Source organism: Epinephelus lanceolatus, chromosome 3 (assembly GCF_041903045.1).
Source record: "Epinephelus lanceolatus isolate andai-2023 chromosome 3, ASM4190304v1, whole genome shotgun sequence".
Classification (NCBI taxonomy): Eukaryota; Metazoa; Chordata; class Actinopteri; order Perciformes; family Serranidae; genus Epinephelus; species Epinephelus lanceolatus.
In genome coordinates, this window is record NC_135736.1 from 24114636 (window position 1) to 24134206 (window position 19571).

Genomic DNA, 19571 nt, shown 5'->3' on the forward strand with positions numbered 1-19571 from the left:
GGCTATTGCAAAAATGACCAAGGGGTCATTGTTGACAACAGCATTCCATTTTTTAAAACATGCCGCAAAAAAGGCGCGGCCAAAGGATCAAACACGAGCAACATGATACAACACCTGCGGGACAATCACCCGGCTTTACATGTGCAAGTAAAGGTAAATGCACAATAACTGGGCAAAAAACCGTCAATCTCAATTTATCTAATGTAACATTGAATTAAAAATTATATGTTAGCGTGTCATTTGCAATTAATGGCGTAGTGGTATGATACGAGTTGGGCTTACAGTGCAACGTGACAAGCTAAGGCACGTCTCAAAAACTTTTTTGATGGATAGTTTCGCAGTTTGTGTGCACACAGCATGAGGTCAAATCCTTTTTTTAGTCATCTTACTGTTTCAGTGTCAGTGTGCAATGTGGAAGATATACGTAATGTCTTCTCAAGGTCCTCAGTCAGTGAACATTTAGTATTAGTATTACCTCCTTTTGCTTCCTCCCATCTGCGTTGAGTAAATGTTGGACTTGTCCTTCCAGCACTATGTCTGTTTCATTTATTATTAACAATTCATGAGATATGCTCTCAATTTATTTGTGTAATTGTAATTTCAAGAGAAAAAAAAAAGACACACACATCCTAGAAAAAAAAACTTAGACTAGGTGCTAGACCTCCTGCTGTGGATGTTTAACACAGAGGTGATTTTTGTTTAATTCTAATGGGATTATTGTCATTAAAGCTTGTACTTTTTGGTTACTTTTCTTTGTTGCTATATTATTTTTGTTATGTTGGAAATAAATGAAACTTAAAGATCTATAAGGAGTGTTCATGTGATTTTACACATTTATAGTGTGAAATTAATTAATGCATAATAATCGTGATAATTGTAAAACCGTGATTATTTCTCTGACAATAATCGTACCAAGAAAATCTATAAACGTGACATCCCTAATACAGATTCTTTTGTACTGAAGCTGCTGAAATTTTGCACTATGTTCAGTATCTTTAAATATGACCACAATAAGTATTCACTGTCTTTTCTGAAAACTCAGGGTGGAGAAGCCTCTGTTAAACTTGCTCCTGAGGCCTGCCACCTCTCAGCCTTCACAACTGCATCAATATTAGGTGTGCAAAGTCATCCAGTGGAGCAGACTGGACCCTTTGGCGGGCCAGTTCAGACCCACAGGTCATATGTTTGACACCCCTGAGTGAAACTATTCCCAACTTTTAATGTGGATGCACTTTGTCTCAAAATCAATTGACTGCAGCTCGGAGCGGCCACTGAAGCTTTCCAATGACATTGCATGACAGCTCACTGTAGGCCGTACTTCAGCCCTGCTTGGTGTGTTTTTGGCATGACAGAGGTATCAACCATCTTATCACAAATTCCTAAAATGTCAAACCATTCCTTCGACCTAATACACACTTGGAGACAGCCTACAGTTTTCCTGTTTGCACTGTAACTGTAGTAAAACACATTTGACCACTGTGTTATTGTGTTCAGGCTCCAGGTACATTAATCCTGCCTCTCTAAAGAAATCAGCTCTGTGGCAGTGACACATTTGTGGTATTTCACAACCATTTAATTATATCTGAAACAACTAACCAGGCTGACTGACAACCTTTTGCCCAAAATGATTTACAGAGGAGGAAACACACCTGTCAGTAACACTATACAGAGAAGCCCTGAGGGAGAGAAAAGCAGTCTGTGTGTCCAGATTCCTCTCATCCACCTGCTGCCACCAGTGAACACAGACAGACTGTTGGCTTCATCTGAAGGTCCACCTGTTGTCTACCCCGAGGCATTCCCACTTCTATCAGTCTTCATTAGTGACAGGAAATACCCCACCCACTGTTATTAGTCTGTGACCGGTAACACAGCCCGGATCAACAGGTCAACGTTAACATGAATGTATAAATGCTCCTCTTCAGCAGTGGCGTCCCAAGACAAATCTGAGGTAGGGCTTCTGACAGGTCCGCTTGGGTCCTAGTAACTGAGACCCCACACAGGACCTGGGTTGGGCCAGGTCAATGTTATGTTCAAACCTATTGTGTCTGGGTAGGGTACCTTTCTACTGCTGTGGGTTTCGTGTTTATAACTGTAGCAACTTATACCATTATTTTCATTACTGAATAATCTACTTATCATTTTCTTGAGTAATCCATTAAATCGCTTGGCCTAAAAAGTCTCAACAAATTGTGATTAGAGGTTTGATTCTCTGCCCAAACTGAACTGGGCCTGACCTGTCCCAGCCATTAACACATCCTGACTACTGCCTATATGACATGTGAGTCTTTGGCAACATATTCTTACACCCAGCTTCTCAAATACAGACACTCATGTCCAAATACAATGCATTAGGTATCCCTCCTGCGTCAGTTTTGGACGTTCAGGGACTGGGTGTCAATTAACACTTTTTATGTGTGTCATTTCTTTTTAAAATAACCTCCCATTTTCACAGGCACAGTACAATTTCTGCTTGTTCAACGCATACAGCCATTTTTTAAATAAATGTTGGTAAAAAAACTTTTATTTCCATGTTTGCTTATGATGTAGTATGCTACACACACACACACAAAAGCACACAAAGTCGTAATTTAAAAAAAAACTGTTTTTTTGGTTTCACACAGGACACAAACAGCAGGGTCCCGGGTGAAAGTTCGGAGTTTGTTTGACCCATCCCCCGCCCCTCCATCACCACCCTATGTGGAGTTTTCTGTCTCTCTTTATACTATGGTAGTTGCCCAAAGTGTCAACAAATGCCGCTGCCCTTCGCGTCCCATTCTACCGCTAAAAGGTGCGTCTGATGCCGATGGGCCACTGACCAAGCTTCAGTATTGCACTCGTTGGGAGTGAGACAGGGTTGTTTTTGGGCTGTGCTGAACATTCGGTAGAGAAAGAATGTGACATTTTGTCACAAAGAAGACTTGTAGCTCCTAATAATGTTTGTTCAGGCTCAGGTTGGGCTTAGACAAACTATGCTGGCTAATGTTGGGTCGAGCCGAGTTTTGGGCCAGATTATAGCTCTAATTGTGATGATAACAATTTCAAATGTGTCATTCTGTCCAATCAGTAGTCCAAAGCCCAAAGGATTTCAGTTTAGTTGAGTATGAAAAGCAGAAATTAATCACATTTCAGAGGTTAAAACCAATTAACTGATGTGAATCATATGCTATGGCTTTAACAGTCCCCTGATCTCAACCCAATCAAACACTTTTGGATGTTCAAAAGCACCAAATGAAGAAATATTTTCAGGAAAAATGGTGTTAACCCTCCAGAAGAGGTCTGTACACTTGAAGAATGCCAAGTTTGTCACTTGCCTTTAGTTACATAACAAACCAAAACTGATGCAGAGACCTCTGACTACCTGCTGGATTGTTTTTCTGTCTTGTTCTATAAAAAACACCCGCAGAGCCATTAAAGGATTTAAACCGGAGGTAACTGTCAACACGCGTCCAGGGAGCCACTGAGTCCAAAACAAATAAAATCCGCTCTCTCTCACAAATGTGTAATGCTCAAGGTCAAGGTGCCACCAGCTGCTGTAATAATCCCCTGTTGATAACTTCCAGTTCAATTTCCTGAGGGTCAGTGAACACCCCGCTGGGCCGAGGTCTTTCACTGACACCGTGGGGGCAAAGAGGTGCGTTCGCGAGGAATTTGGCCAGTCCCGCTCCATCATCATTACCATGGGAATGCTCATTAGTGGAGAGGCGTTTTGTGTAGGGCTCAGTGGGACGTCGCTGTCAGACCTGTTTGTTTTTGATCCCCCCCCCAACCACCTTGATCTATGCTTGTCCAAACAGCGGTGAAGGGGCAGCAAGTGATTTTTTTTTTTGCTCTCATCCTTACTGCAACACAAATTTGTAAGGGCAGCAACTCATTTCCATTATCGATTAATCTATTGATCTTTTTATCCTGTAATTAATCAACTAGTCTGCAGCAGGTCAAGAAATAGAAAAAAAATTCCAAGTTCCTTGAGTCCAATGTGGCACCCAGAGTGTTTTGTCCAACACGCAATCCAAACCCCATAGATAATTAATCAACAGTGATACAAAACAATTGTTTTATCGCCTTCTGTTTTATCCTTGAGTTTTGCCTCTTGTATGTAAATGTAGTTCGCCGTCGTCCCTGTTACGGGACAGCACCTACAACATCTAAGAGTTCAAGCAGCAAACAATTATTCACACATCATTTACATAATCCTTTCTGAGAGATATTAAAACTACCTGTTTGTCTCTCTGCTGTCACTGGAGCCCAAACCGTGTCATGAATCATTTCACCACTAATATCAAGACCCTGTTAATGGCTTCCTTGGGGAACTCTGCATGGCTGCTATTTAAAGGCTTTTACACACATAAGTTAACTGAACTGATTAAAGTATAACTGCACAATAATTAAAAACAAATATGCGCACAATGTCTGTGTTTCACCACTTGGGTTGCGTGTTTCTGTTTGCTGCAGCAGCTCAGTGTGTTTACTGGGACCCCCTGGATGAAAAGGATTTCATGTCCATTTGGAAACACTTTTCGTGGCGCTGGCTTATCTCTCTGATTTCCATGTCATGTTGACAATGGAGAGGACACACAATAGACTGGGAGTTGAGTATATTCTCAGCAGCAACACACACACAGTCTCTCTCACACACACACACACACACACACACACACACACACACACACACACACACTGCCCCAGCGACAACTGCCCAGATACCAAAGACAAAAGGACCTTGTTGCCAAAAATGCTCTTTTCGCAAACAGAGGATATGACATGACACCTTTTAGGTGCGTGTAGCAAACACAGCCAAATGTTTACAGCGCAGCGGTTCTTGGTAACAACAGAGAGACTGCAGTTTATCATACAGATGTGGCAGAAGGTGACAGACTGCAGCAGTAGGGTCACTAATGTATTCAACCCATGTAAAGCTGCATAAGTCATAAGTCACATTAAAGCCTGCCGCCTCCTCCTCAAACAAAATGTACTTAGGACAAATAAAGTTATGTCATTTCTATGTAAAATATCTCTAAACTTTTAAATCAATTACTCTTCTAACAGTTTGTGTTATCTCCGCAAAATGTGCTTAAGTTATAAACTGAATATCAAATATCTGGTGAACTGGAGGCCATTTATCACCTCGTGCCTCTGGTTGTGTAATGCACAGCAATACGTGAACAAAACACAGCAGTAACAGGAGTCTAATTGGGAAACGCTGCAGACAAGGGGCCTATTATTCAGGAAATCCTGGATTTATCGAATATTTTCAAAGATTGAGAGCTTGGTACTGTTATGTCTGTATTTTCTGAGTGAACCCTGGCAGAACCTGACAGAGTAAATTATTCAGGCCTCCATGAATAAAGTAACTCCTCTTCTAACCTGACTGCTGCTGTCCTGAGTGGACGGACACTCAGTGGTGCTGACCCAGAGGCGAGTCACCTGTGAACATTTGTGGCTTAGTGAAATATTTAAGAAGAAATAAGAATAAGAAATATAACTTCTGGGTCTTATCTCTAGAAAATAGACAGGTATGCTGCTATGTGAGGGACTCTGCAGGGTTCACCACGTTAAATTAAAGGCGTTTTGTCACAAAGAATGCAGTTTAATGCCACCAAAACAAAAAAGGGTTTCTCTTAGTTTATATCACCTAAAATGTCTGACCTTGACTATACTGACTTGTATTTGTGCAAAGTTTCTTACTAGAGGTGTTTTCACATTCTTCCACTGAAGAAGGCGATGTCTACGCACTTTCCTTAAATCTGAGATTCAAACATACGATGTGCAAGGTCAATTAGGTACACACTGATACCAAAGCCAATTGCTGTCTAGTACATGAAACACATTGATGAGGGAACAGATTTCAACACAACACCAGCAAAGACACCCGAAACATCCAGCAGCGGACTTGTCAGTACAGCAAAGTTAGCAATGTTTTGACAGCAGACATAATAGTGTTCAGTTTTTGGATGTAAACTGGACCAATGTGAACACACTGGAACATCATAGCAGATATTATTGTATATTTCACAACCACTAACACCGTGTCAGTCACTGCCTGTTACAAGCTAACAAATATAAACAAATAAAAGGTGCTAACTACACCAACCATTCTGATATGTCTGTAGGTTGCTGATTTTTGGTGAACAACAGACTCTGAGTCTGAGGCTCAAAAGTGTATCGCCAAATTTCTCTGGATGTTTCCTCTAAGGCTAACACTAGCCATCTTAACCCACACTGGTCTTTCAACCAGGCCCCTAGGAAGTGCGCTGGGCTTTGAAGCCAAATTCATAGTGGCCAGACAGTGGAATTACAACTTACAGGTCGGTCACATGATGCTATTGAGCCCAAAAACACTTTTCCCATAGACTTACATTTAGAAGGAGACCTCTTTAAATTAATGGATATGTTTGTTTGTTTTTTGAGCTACCAAACCCCTTGACTTGTTTCACTGTCGGGATTTGATTAATTTGGTCCAATAACAAGTGTAGAAGAGCTGCCCAAGTCAAGTTAGCGACTGGCTAACCCCGTAAGTTCAACTTTCTTGGCTTCACGCGCCACTGAGCAACTTTCATAAGAACGAATGGGCCCTGCATTGAACACTGTATCCAGTTGTCTTTATACATCCATGCTTTCACCGGTCAGCCTTCTAATGCCTGATAAAGGTCGATCAGACCGAAACGTTGCCTAAATAAAAAAAAATAGAGAGTGAGACAGTGTGCGGGAGCCTTTTTTGATTTTTGCATACTTTGGGGTGGCGCCTTCCTCCTACGCACCTGTTGTTTAACTGTGCTGAGATTTGTTTCGAACATTTTGACCGGTTGACCTACTGTAAGCGGCGGTGGGCAGAAGCCGGATCCAGAATTTCTCAATGAGCGACAAGGAGTAGACTATTATTAGACTATTACATGGGAAAATCAATCAAACAAAATATTAGTTTCAGTGTTAGCATTTATACTTAGACTTAAATACTTGTTTCATGTCACATCGGCCAAAGTGCAAAAGCTATCAACAAAATCCTGTAGAGATAAAATGACCTAAAATTATTTAAGTGCATGAATGTATTTACTTTTATATCACATTTTTGTCAGTAGCAGAATTCCTTATCATAAATTAATCATTAAACACAACCTGGAACTGGATGAGCAACAGGAAATGAAAGGATTAATGGATGGATGGACTAACAATTACAAATCCCTAATTAATTTAAGGTCCACATATGATTTTTATAAGGTCTGAGGTCTGGAACAAATGCACTTTTTTACAGACAGAATTTTGTTAAAATCAAAGACAAAAACATTTTATAAACAAAATCACTGCCAACAAGAATATTTACGACCTTTGTAGAGGACATGTTAATACCTCTTAAGATCTTTTGTTTTTTTAGTAAACTGAAATGGCCTGCAGACATCCTGTACGTGGACGTTTCACACAACACAATTACATTAACTCTTAATCGCCTTTGAGGGATCAGCGAGTTAAAACACTCCAGCTTTCAGCCCTGCTCCCTCGACACAAAGCGATAAAGATTTGGATGAGCAGTACATCAATGAACATGTCAGGACTCTATCCACAAGCTGTCAGATCAGATAATCCTCATCACGAGTGTCTCCTTTATTTCCTTTACTCACTCCAACCTGTCTGCTTGGCTCTTAACTTTTGTTCAGACGTCGTCACAGCTGAAGGCACGGCTCCTCCCAGGCTCATTCTTTTCTTTAACCATCCTTTATTCAACGCACGATGAAACAAGAAGCCATTATTTAGGGCACTCTGATTAAAACAGTGCTGCATATGTAACTTCAAAATAATGTTGCAGAATGAGTTAGGCTACATCTACAATGTACCTACGTGCTGCACAAACAGCCATGTGTTGTACAGAAGGCTCTGCACAGAGGATTAACGTGGCTCGAACAAGTTTCTTCACTCTCAAATCTGCAAAACGGGGGTTAAGGGGATTATAACATGGTGTTATTTGTCTAGAGTGAGGAATAAATTCCTAATGAGGCCAAGGTACAGTACTTAGCACCTCATGCCATGTGAAACCTAACCTGCAATACTGACGAACATGGATCTTCACATCTTCTACTTCTATCTGCAGAGGATGGCCTTCATCTTGCTTGTTGCCAGTTGATTACTATTCTCATTTTATGACTCAACATCAGGCAACTTTGCTGATGTTAACAAGCAGGAAATAGGAAATACGCTCCGTAAAAAATGAGATGTCTCCTGCAAACAGCATCTTCAATGTGCTGTCCTCTTAAATGTGTTAAAAATTGTCCAGTCCTGCTCGATCGTCACTGTGGCAATTAAATACAACGAAAAACTGGCCCACATGTTCCTCTTCCTGGACTCAATATTGGCACACAATTCACAAACGTTACTATAAATAGACCGCAATCTCCCTTCCATCTCTCGCTGCATCAGAGTCCCATTCAGTGTGAGAGAAAAGCTGTCAGCTGGAAGTGACAGCCATGTCTTCTTGATTCATAAAGTTTCCTGAGCAACTTGATTATCAACCTCCAAACCTTCAGTATTTCATTTTTTTTCTGTAGTTGTGCAAAGAATTCTGCATTCATGTGTCTCATTCTTACTCTATAAAGTGACTAAAATACAATATATTGTTGAGAATAACTGGTGAACAATGAGTGTTTTCTAACTGAGTTGGTAGAAACTGTACCAACAACTTCACTCTCTGTATACAGAGCCACTCTAGAGGAAAGTGTCTGTGGTTGTTTGTGCCAACAGTGTGACTGAACTTGAGATATAGGGATCTCTTATGACAGCAATGTGGGTTTCTGGGTTATGTAGTTCAGTCCGTAAAGTACTAAACACTTAGAAGGCTATTTGGGTCACCTAAAGTTCTGATTAATGATCACATCAAATAATTATGGCATTGTGTTCTGCTGCTGCACTTTGAGTCCTGTTTAATGAGTCATCTAGTGACTGGGCTTCTCCTCCTAGCAATCATGATGCGTGTGTGTCTGCTAAAACACGCGTACTGTACACTTAACACCCTGTTTTAGAGGTGGAGTGAAGGTGCTACAGTAGAGTTAAAAGAAGTATTTTACTGCTGGAAAGATGATCTTTTCAGAAAACTGGGCTGTCTATTCAGCAGAAAGATGCAAAAACTTTTTAAATTGATGCTGTATGAATGGAGAAAACAGGGGAAATGGCTGTGGCATGCGCTTTTGCTCAAGAGGTAGAAAACCTACAACTACCAGAATGCACTGCGCAACAGCGGGCCAATAATGCTGCTGCTGGTGGATGACATATTGCAAGCCTGGCCATTTCTCCACAGGAAACAATATTGTGGTCAGCTGGTAACAAACAATCTCGAACCAGAGTTAAACAGTGAGCTAAAATATGTTTCTGAAAACATTTAAGGCAAGAAATGGGACACACAGTTACAGAATCTTGGTTCATATTTGATTAGCACTTCTTAGTTTTACAGTTTGACCTGAGTATTTTCAGCCTTTGTTTTTACAATACAGGAAACAGTATGGCACCCACTTCTTTTTACACAAATTCTTGTATAACAGCCAAACAGTGCACTAAAACAGAGATATTGGAGACATTTTAGGCAAGAAATAGGCAATACAGTGACAGAATCTTGGTTCGTGTTTAATCAGCACCCCCTAGTTTAACCATTTGATCTTAGATTTTTTAGTCTCTGTTTTTTAAATACAGGAAACAGCAGTCTTGTACTACAGCCAAACAGTGCGCTAATATACAGTACAGGCCAAAAGTTTGGACACACCTTCTCATTCAATGCATTTTCTTTATTTTCATGACTATTTACATTGTAGATTCTCACTGAAGGCATCAAAACTATGAATGAACACATGTGGAGTTATGTACTTAACAAAAAAAGGTGAAATAACTGAAAACATGTTTTATATTCTAGTTTCTTCAAAATAGCCACCCTTTGCTCTGATTACTGCTTTGCACACTCTTGGCATTCTCTCCATGAGCTTCAAGAGGTAGTCACCTGAAATGGTTTTCCAACAGTCTTGAAGGAGTTCCCAGAGGTGTTTAGCACTTGTTGGCCCCTTTGCCTTCACTCTGCGGTCCAGCTCACCCCAAACCATCTCGATTGGGTTCAGGTCCGGTGACTGTGGAGGCCAGGTCATCTGCCGCAGCACTCCATCACTCTCCTTCTTGGTCAAATAGCCCTTACACAGCCTGGAGGTGTGTTTGGGGTCATTGTCCTGTTGAAAAATAAATGATCGTCCAACTAAACGCAAACCGGATGGGATGGCATGTCGCTGCAGGATGCTGTGGTAGCCATGCTGGTTCGGTGTGCCTTCAATTTTGAATAAATCCCCAACAATGTCACCAGCAAAACACCCCCACACCATCACACCTCCTCCTCCATGCTTCACAGTGGGAACCAGGCATGTGGAATCCATCCGTTCACCTTTTCTGCGTCTCACAAAGACACGGCGGTTGGAACCAAAGATCTCAAATTTGGACTCATCAGACCAAAGCACAGATTTCCACTGGTCTAATGTCCATTCCTTGTGTTTCTTGGCCCAAACAAATCTCTTCTGCTTGTTGCCTCTCCTTAGCAGTGGTTTCCTAGCAGCTATTTGACCATGAAGGCCTGATTGGCGCAGTCTCCTCTTAACAGTTGTTCTAGAGATGGGTCTGCTGCTAGAACTCTGTGTGGCATTCATCTGGTCTCTGATCTGAGCTGCTGTTAACTTGCGATTTCTGAGGCTGGTGACTCGGATGAACTTATCCTCAGAAGCAGAGGTGACTCTTGGTCTTCCTTTCCTGGGTCGGTCCTCATGTGTGCCAGTTTCGTTGTAGCGCTTGATGGTTTTTGCGACTCCACTTGGGGACACATTTAAAGTTTTTGCAATTTTCCGGACTGACTGACCTTCATTTCTTAAAGTAATGATGGCCACTCGTTTTTCTTTAGTTAGCTGATTGGTTCTTGCCATAATATGAATTTTAACAGTTGTCCAATAGGGCTGTCGGCTGTGTATTAACCTGACTTCTGCACAACACAACTGATGGTCCCAACCCCATTGATAAAGCAAGAAATTCCACTAATTAACCCTGATAAGGCACACCTGTGAAGTGGAAACCATTTCAGGTGACTACCTCTTGAAGCTCATGGAGAGAATGCCAAGAGTGTGCAAAGCAGTAATCAGAGCAAAGGGTGGCTATTTTGAAGAAACTAGAATATAAAACATGTTTTCAGTTATTTCACCTTTTTTTGTTAAGTACATAACTCCACATGTGTTCATTCATAGTTTTGATGCCTTCAGTGAGAATCTACAATGTAAATAGTCATGAAAATAAAGAAAACGCATTGAATGAGAAGGTGTGTCCAAACTTTTGGCCTGTACTGTATGTTCCTAAAGAAATTTTAGTTGGGAAATTGGCAATTCACTAACAGAATCTTGGTTTATATTTAATCAGCAGTCACTAGTTTTACTGTTTGATCTTAGTTTGAAGGGTGCTTTTCTCTCTCAATCCACTTCTATACCCTGTGTCCACAGCCCCAGGCATAGAAAATGTGGAGGGACAATCTTCAGTTGCAGCAACTGCCCTAGAGCTAGCAAAAACCTGTTGGATGACGTACTTGAGCTGAGAGATGAGCAGGGAGATCTGGGCACTAAGATGGAGAGAAGGTTACCACAGTTAATTTACACATACTACCACACTGTTATGATACAAAGCTGGTTGAAAATTAAAGTATCTCTTTAAGCTGTCAGAGTCTGACAAATCAAGCTGATAACCCCAAAATGACAGTCTTTACGGTACAAGATTTCCACTTCATTTAATTTATTTGACTTATCTTCAGCTACATGACTTTCTCTATTGATCTTAAACACACACACTGAGGAAATCTATACCAAAAAATGACAGCACATTAAAACTCTTTTCATTATCGTTGTTGCAGTGTGCTGTAGCCTGCAAACTGAGGCAGAAATATTGTCTCACTAGGCGTTTCTTAGAAGAAGCCTGGACAAGTGCAATATTATTTTCTTATGAGGAACTTGTTACTGATATGGGATATATTGGAATTGGAAAACTGGAGATCACCAAAACAAGGACTGCCAACACTGCAACAAATCATATTATAGCTTACATCAGCTCTGTGTAGCACCATGCTGGAGGAAAATCTAATGAAGATCATTATTCACAAATATTAAACCTCAACTGCCAAAAACAAGTCCTTTCCCTGCGCCTCCTCCTGCCACACAAACACCTGCAGAGTCAGAGAAGGAAGGATTTTGTAAAGACTGTGTGCAGATGCCGTCGCCCCCAACACAACATATCCCCCAAGCTTAGCATAAGTCTGTTAATAACATCCCACGTCTGCAACGAGGTTTTCAGATTTTACAGATTAAAGCTGCAAGTTTGCAGAGCACGCGTTGCTGCTCTGTCAATGACTGTTTGAACAGGCTTCAGACGCGTTCAGCTAAGACTTATATGAATGACTACCTCACCTGTAACACAGGTTAGATCACGCCCGTCAGCTAACCTGTAACTGAGGAGGGAATTCATCTAATCATATAACCAGCTGTTAAACCTCTCTAAATCTGATTCAAACAAACAAGGAATCTGCGCTTATCCTCTTAACAACTGACCAGGCAGAAAAATGTTTTCAGCGTGTCCCTCATTAAAGTTTTGTTGGTAAACAGATGATAATTCAGAACCATGTACGTGTATGAGAGACAGGACTGATACTAACTAACTCACTCAGTACAGTATAAATCTTTGCTATAATGATGCATCAACCTCAGACTTACTTTAGAGAGTATTGTGAGGAGGAAGCCGGAGTACCCCGAGATTTGGGCTGTTAGTCAGTGACAACAACTTTAACGCTTCACACCCAGTAACAACCAGACAAACAGTGGGTTCCCCTCGTCAGGGTCACTCACTGGACCCAATTTTATAGCAATAAAGTATTAAATATCTGGCAGAATATACAAATATACAAGATACAAGTGTTTTCTAGGAGCGAAAGCAAAAACCAGTGCCTAACAGAGTAACAACAGGAGTAAGATAAGTACAAGAGTTACTAAAATGAACTTAAAAGGTGGAAAAAAAACAGACTGCGCCTGCTAATTAATGTTAAATTGAATCTAATATAACAACGAGAAGTAGTATTGCACATGACTGAGAAAATAATATTGCACTACATCGACAAAACAAGCAAACTGAGGATGTCATCTTGAATTTTCGCACAGTGTGAAGGCCACTTTTGACTTTTCCGACATTTTATAGACTGAACAACTTGAATAAAAAGTAAAACAAACACTGTCTCGCTTACTGCTGGTAAATTTATGTATGTCTTTTTCGTTTCTAAAACCTGTATCAGACTGAAAAGGAGATTTTTAACTTATTTCCTTCACTACACAATCAAGCCATTAAACAAAATCCTGAAATGCAGATTAACTGATAATGAAATAATCATTGGTTGCAGCCTTGAAATGGAGAAAGGGTTGGGCCTGATGATATCATGAGACAGCATTAATGTGTCCACTGTCAGACATTTTGCTGTATTTTGGCATCTGAAATCACTTGCGGTTTATTAGGTACATCTATATAAGTTTTAACATACTCTCCACCCCAATTATAATCAGTGAGAGTAGACTTAACATTTAACACCTCTCTGCGTTATGCAATACAAAAGGACAGTGCTGATCATAAAGCTGAATCAACACATTAACTGCTGAAACAAAGACTGAACATTATATCCTTCTTTCAAGAAAGGATCCATCCCGAGGTGTAGTGGAGGCTATACACAGGTATACAAGGTACACCCACCTCTTTTTCTGGCTATTTATGGTATACAAACATATCAGCCAAACAGCCATTGGAATAAAGTGCAACACACATCAAGGGACCTTGTAGCACTGCTTGTGGGAGTGTGTTAAGATTAAAAGATCCTGGAAGTCAGTGCTGCAGTTTGTGTCTTGGATGCCCTCGTCCCCAATACCTTTAAGTCCTTGGCTCTATTTGTTACGTTTGTTTCCTATTCTGCCTAGGAAAGAGAAATGAATTATGTTTGCTACAGGCGAGGCGTTCAATTGCGCTCTACTGAAAGAATGTGTGCTGCCCCTCTCTTGGCGGTTGGTTGAAGGATTTAACAGTAAGTTTGACTCTTGAACAACTCACCTATATAGTGAGAAATAGGGTTTCTGGATTTATTCATATTTGGGAAATGTTTTTGGAATTTGTAACTACTATCTCTCTTTTTATATGATGCCATATGTTCTAACGTCGGGGGTGGGAGTTGTATATGTTTTTTGGTAACTTGTTGAGTTAAGATATGTTTATAAATATTAAAAAAAACAACAACATTGGAATATATATGGGAGAGTATACCCACTTCCTCCTTGGTAACCATCCCATCTACCTTGTAGTACACCCACCTCCTCAACTACAACTGGATCTACAACAGGTCTGTTGCATGAGACTGCATTTCTTCTAGCTAGGTGTACCTAATAAACTGGCAACAGAGTGCATTTCTTTAAAAGGTGTCCTGACAAACTGCACTACCTGGCCAGCACCAAACAACCATCCAATAAAATTAGCAACTACCCGGTGATAGCAGTAAAGCATTTAGCTGCATAAAAACTAGATGTTTCCTTCAGGAGTTGGTGGAGACCAAATCAGAGCTAAAAGCAGAGTGGATATTGGAGTTAAACTCATCAGGTGGACACAAAGATGTTGCTGAACCTTAGTATATACTGATATCTCAAGATAAAATGACATATACTGTTATACTTTATGGCCCACTGGAGCGACACTGTCCCGCACAATGACACAGCAGCTTTAAACAGACTCCAGAGAGCATTTTCCAGAAGTATGCTACACTTCAGATCACAAAACTAACCCTCCTAATAAAAAATACAAAGCCATTACACACCCGGAGTAAAAGTAAACCAGGTGAAACAAAACCCACTGAGGCGAGGTAATGACAGGGAGGAGGGATGAGATGGGACAGAGTACACCGTCTGCGAGGCTACGGATCAAAAACAGAGCTTTGCCTCGTCTTCTGTTTGTTCTTTTGTTAACAGGTGATCAGTGTCTTGCCTGCAGCGGACCACTGCGTCTCCATCACCTCTGGCTCCGCGCTCCCAATTGTTGCCTCAGCAATCTGAGCCCGGTGCCAAAATCAGCTTTAGGCAAATCTCTCTGGTACCTCTTGGCTTTCACAGCGTTAAACTTGCGTCTGCCATGGAAGCTTTCAGATTAATCAGGAGCATTTTGAGCGGAACGACACGTACTGTTTGACTAAGTAAAAACTTGACTTAACAACTGGCTTAAACCAACACATCCTGGGTAAGGTTTTAATGATATACAAAGATGACAAATAAAGCAGGTGCTCACGTCACCATAGAGATAACAGCGGGACAACATGGAGGGAATGCAAACATGTTTACATGGCAGTGGGGAAAAGTGTTTGCCCAAGGGCCCAGAGACACAGCAGGCTTCATTAAAATGCACTTTAATACCTGCGAAACATGACTTGCAGGCAGGCACATGTGCACGGATCACATAACAGACTCTCACAAAACACCACGCAGGAGCCATCGAGCAATGCTCATAAATCCCCTAAACAATAGTTATCGAGATGACATATGTGCAAGGAATATTTGTTTTTATTTTGAATCATTTTTTATTTTGGGGCGGAGAAGTTGTGTCAGTTGTTGACGGTTTTGTAAAGTTTTATTTTGGGCTTTATTTTCTTTATTAGACAGTGAGAGATTTAGGTGCTAACATGGGTGGGACATTTGGGCATGACATCAGAGAAAGGCAACCACCAACGACGCTTTAATTGTCTTCCTCTTTTCTTTCGTCTTTTGTTATGTTTTTTTATTTTTTAACCGTCTCTCATTGCATGCTCAAATTGAATTTAGAAGACAAGGACAGATTTTCAGGCAATAAAGACCTCTCGAGTTGACCCAAGTTGCCAACAACTATTCAGCCCCTCCCTACTCCCACAGAAATAAATCAAGCCCCCCAACATCTTCCTCTTCGGGGATGACGTCAGAGAATTGAGTTTTCCGTGTTACTCTCAGCCTCCACAGCAACCGGGGGGTGACACCGCCCTCTCCCTTGACCTGACCTGGGGAGAAACCCTTTTTTCCATGGGGGTATTGTTCCCCACACTTGAATGGATTGCCCTCTAATTCATCTCAGCATGTATAGTAGTGTACAAAAGCCGAGGGAGCCGGGGTCTGAGGTGCAGAACAAAACCAACAGGGGCAAAGTTATAAAGCCATACATGTTGAACTAAAAGGTCACTAAGTTCTGTTAGTGAAGCCACAACAACCACTGCAACACTGAAACACTGCTTCTGACTCCAGTGATCACTTAAACGTGGGATAAAAATGTCCATCAGATACACAGGGCTGTGTTTTAACCTTATGTGATGGCAACCAAAATCTATCTGAAGCACCACAGAGTATCAAAAACTGAAAACTGGAATCAAATGTTCAGTTGGATCCATAGTTTTGTTCACTTATTATATGGTCAGAAAGTTGTTGATTCATATCAAAGCTTAAATCAATTTGAAACTGCTTCATCTAGGCAAAGTTTTTGTTCGTATGGAAGCCCATTTACGCCAATATGATGAAGAAAAAGATCCTGCAAGTCAGTGTAATGATAGGCTTAGTATTTCAAAAAATAATGATAAACTTTTTCAAAATAATTAATTAGTATCTCAAAATGAATCATTATTATGAGATACTAAGTCATGGCTTTAAGAAAGCTTCTCATTATTTTTAGACTGTAACTCATTATTTCGAGATTCTAAGTTATTTGGGGATTAGTCATTAATAATTTTGAGAAAGTTTCTCATTATTTTGATCAAATTTCTCATTATTTTGCAATAACAAATCATTATTTTGTGATACCTAATCATTTTCTTTAAATACTACGTTATCATTTTGAGATACTAAATCATTACTTTGCAATACCAAGTCATCATTTTGAGAAAGTTTGTCATTATTTTGAGATTCTAACTCATTATTTCAACATATTATGTACTTATTTTGATATGAGTAAATGCTTAGTTTTATGTTTCTCATTATTTTTGAGATATTTGGTCATTACCTTGCAATACCAGATTATCATCTTGAGATACTAAGTCATTATTTTGAGAATGTTTGTCATTGTTTTGAGATTCTAACTCATTTTTTCAAGATACTAAATAATTATTTTGAGAAAACTAATTCTTTATTTTGGTAAAGTTTCTCATTATTTTGTAAGACAAACTCATTATTTTGACATACTAAATCATTACTTTGCAATACAATGTTATCATTTTGAGATACAAAGTCATTATTTTAAGAAAGATTTTCATTTTATTGAATTACATTGGCGGAAATGGGCTTCCATATGTACATATGTATATGCAGTTGTGAAAAGACATTTTGAATTTAAGCACTTCGGCTATTTTTCTTAAATTAAACGAGGATTTTGTATTTTTTAGTATTGGGAAATGTATCACATTGTTATCAAGCACCAAAACACAAACTGAAATACTAATATTCAACCATTTCAAACTAGATCCAGCCCAAATATTATATTTATGGATCATGCATGTAGGTAAACTACCAATTAATCAAAACTTGTGAGCTTCAGTCATTTGCTAAGAGACCCTACACTGAAAGTAAGAATTAAAAATTGTTACTCCAACATGAAAAAGACTATTACTTTAACTGCTATCTAACCACAGTGCCTATTTACCTACTCTTTTTTTTTCTGTTGATCAGTGACGATACAAAGCTGCATTTAATGTTTGATTCAATGCTGTGTCACAATAAAACATGAAACCTTTCCATTAGGTGTTAATACTTTTTTGTACTTCCTGCCTAATACTTTTTTTAACATTACAATGTGCTTGCTTGAATGAGATTTACACCTTCAGACACAAAATTCTTCCTATGCACACTAATTACTTTTCATTTTGATCTCTCTGGTAGCAATGTTAAAAGGGTATCATCAACTTCTTTAAAATACCAAGAACAATCCAGTGTTTACATCACCAACATACAGCAGAGCAACAGATCCAGGCCTTAAACTACACTAAATCTTCCTAATGATGTAATTTTGGGGCTTAACTGCATTGCAGGACACCTTGTGTTGTCACCTTAAAGGCTCACAGAGGAGATATCAATAGTAGGAAGATTACATGCTCTCTGCTTCGCTAATAAACGGACCTGCAGACTCTCACAGTACAATGACTTCTCACAGCAGAGTTGCAGCAGGTCGTTACGTATGGCACATCCACACACACAGCATGATGCGGCGGTACCGTCCTGCTTGACTTACCGGAGAGATGAGAGGGCTGTCCGGGGCTCGTGACGCGCTCCGACACGGTTAGAGTTAGTGCTCGATACTTTTCAGAGGAGAAAATCTGAGTAATGTTTCAGGTTATGAGCCGGTCAGGTGAGCTGGAGCTGTGTGTTGGCCGAGCTGCAGCAGTCACAGTGCAGACACACTCAGCAGCAGCAGCAGCTTCCTTGTACGTGATTGGGCCAGGTGGAACAGGCGCGCTCACGCGGTCCCTGCGCGCGCCACACGCTGCTTGTGACCACTGGTGCAATCACAAGGCTGCAACCAATGATGTATGCTCAGGTGGGTTAATGTAACTCAATCAGGATTGAGTGGTGGTGGAAAGTGACTAAGTACACAAGTACTGTAATTAACCTGTTTAATCCCAATTTTTTCCCAGACACAAAACTATCTAAATCAACTGTCACTGATAACCCTTTGAAATAATCTGCCTTTTTTTGTCAATTTTCAGGGAAAAGTAAGTGAGAAAGTGTGTTTTATGGTCAGTCACAATTGTGACCACTGGCATCACTCTTAAGTGACTACTTTACATATCAAAACCCCTTATACATATCACTGCTTTGTCAGTGGCCTTTTACATTGACATATGACATGCTAAGTATCTTTCTGCATCTGCTGTTGACGTTCCAGGACGCACTTACCCTGGAAATCCAGAGTTCTCACGAGAGCACAGTTTGAATTTGCTCAGCGAGTCACTCTGGCAATCAGTAATGATGCTCATTACCCATGCCGTTGGAGCTGAGCTGCACCAGTAACATCAGTGTATCTGATATAGGCCGGCCAGAGGCGAGCTAAACAGATGACGACAGCGCTGCGACGACGAAGTCCGGAATCAGTCAGTAAACATTGCAAGATGGCTACGGATGAACACCAGCTGTTTGAAACGGCTTTGGCTGCTACAATGAACGAGTTAGACTTGGCTTTTTCTCTAAAAGAGGAACAGAAGACAGCGCTCGAATCTTTCCTTTGCAAGGACATTTTTGCTGTTGCCGATACGGCAAGAGTCTAATCTACCAGTTAGCTCCACTGGTAGCGCCCTGGATATGTCACCCCGTGTTTTGTTCTGATTGGTCGTAGTGTTATCCAATTGCGTGCAGTGATATTTTCAAATGTATGCTTGGTGCCGCCCCTCAAGTTGGGCAATTTGCATTACTCATAGCCAGCCCCTAAATCTTTCTAGATTTGGGTCTGGATTTCCAGGCTAGGACGCACTCCCAATACCATGACATTAACAAAAGCAAATGGTTAGGTTTAGAAAT

At 40.4% G+C, this 19571-nt stretch overlaps 1 protein-coding gene across 1 annotated transcript in view; it reads right to left on the reverse strand.

Annotated features, from left to right (window-relative positions):
• Window positions 1-18482, reverse strand: part of fhdc1 (FH2 domain containing 1) — a 50806-nt gene extending 32324 nt beyond the window's left edge. The window contains exon 1 of the mRNA XM_033623297.2: window positions 18289-18482. The gene's annotated coding sequence lies outside the window, so the exon portion shown is untranslated. The remainder of the gene's footprint in view (window positions 1-18288) is intronic.
• Window positions 18483-19571: the final 1089 nt, after the last annotated feature.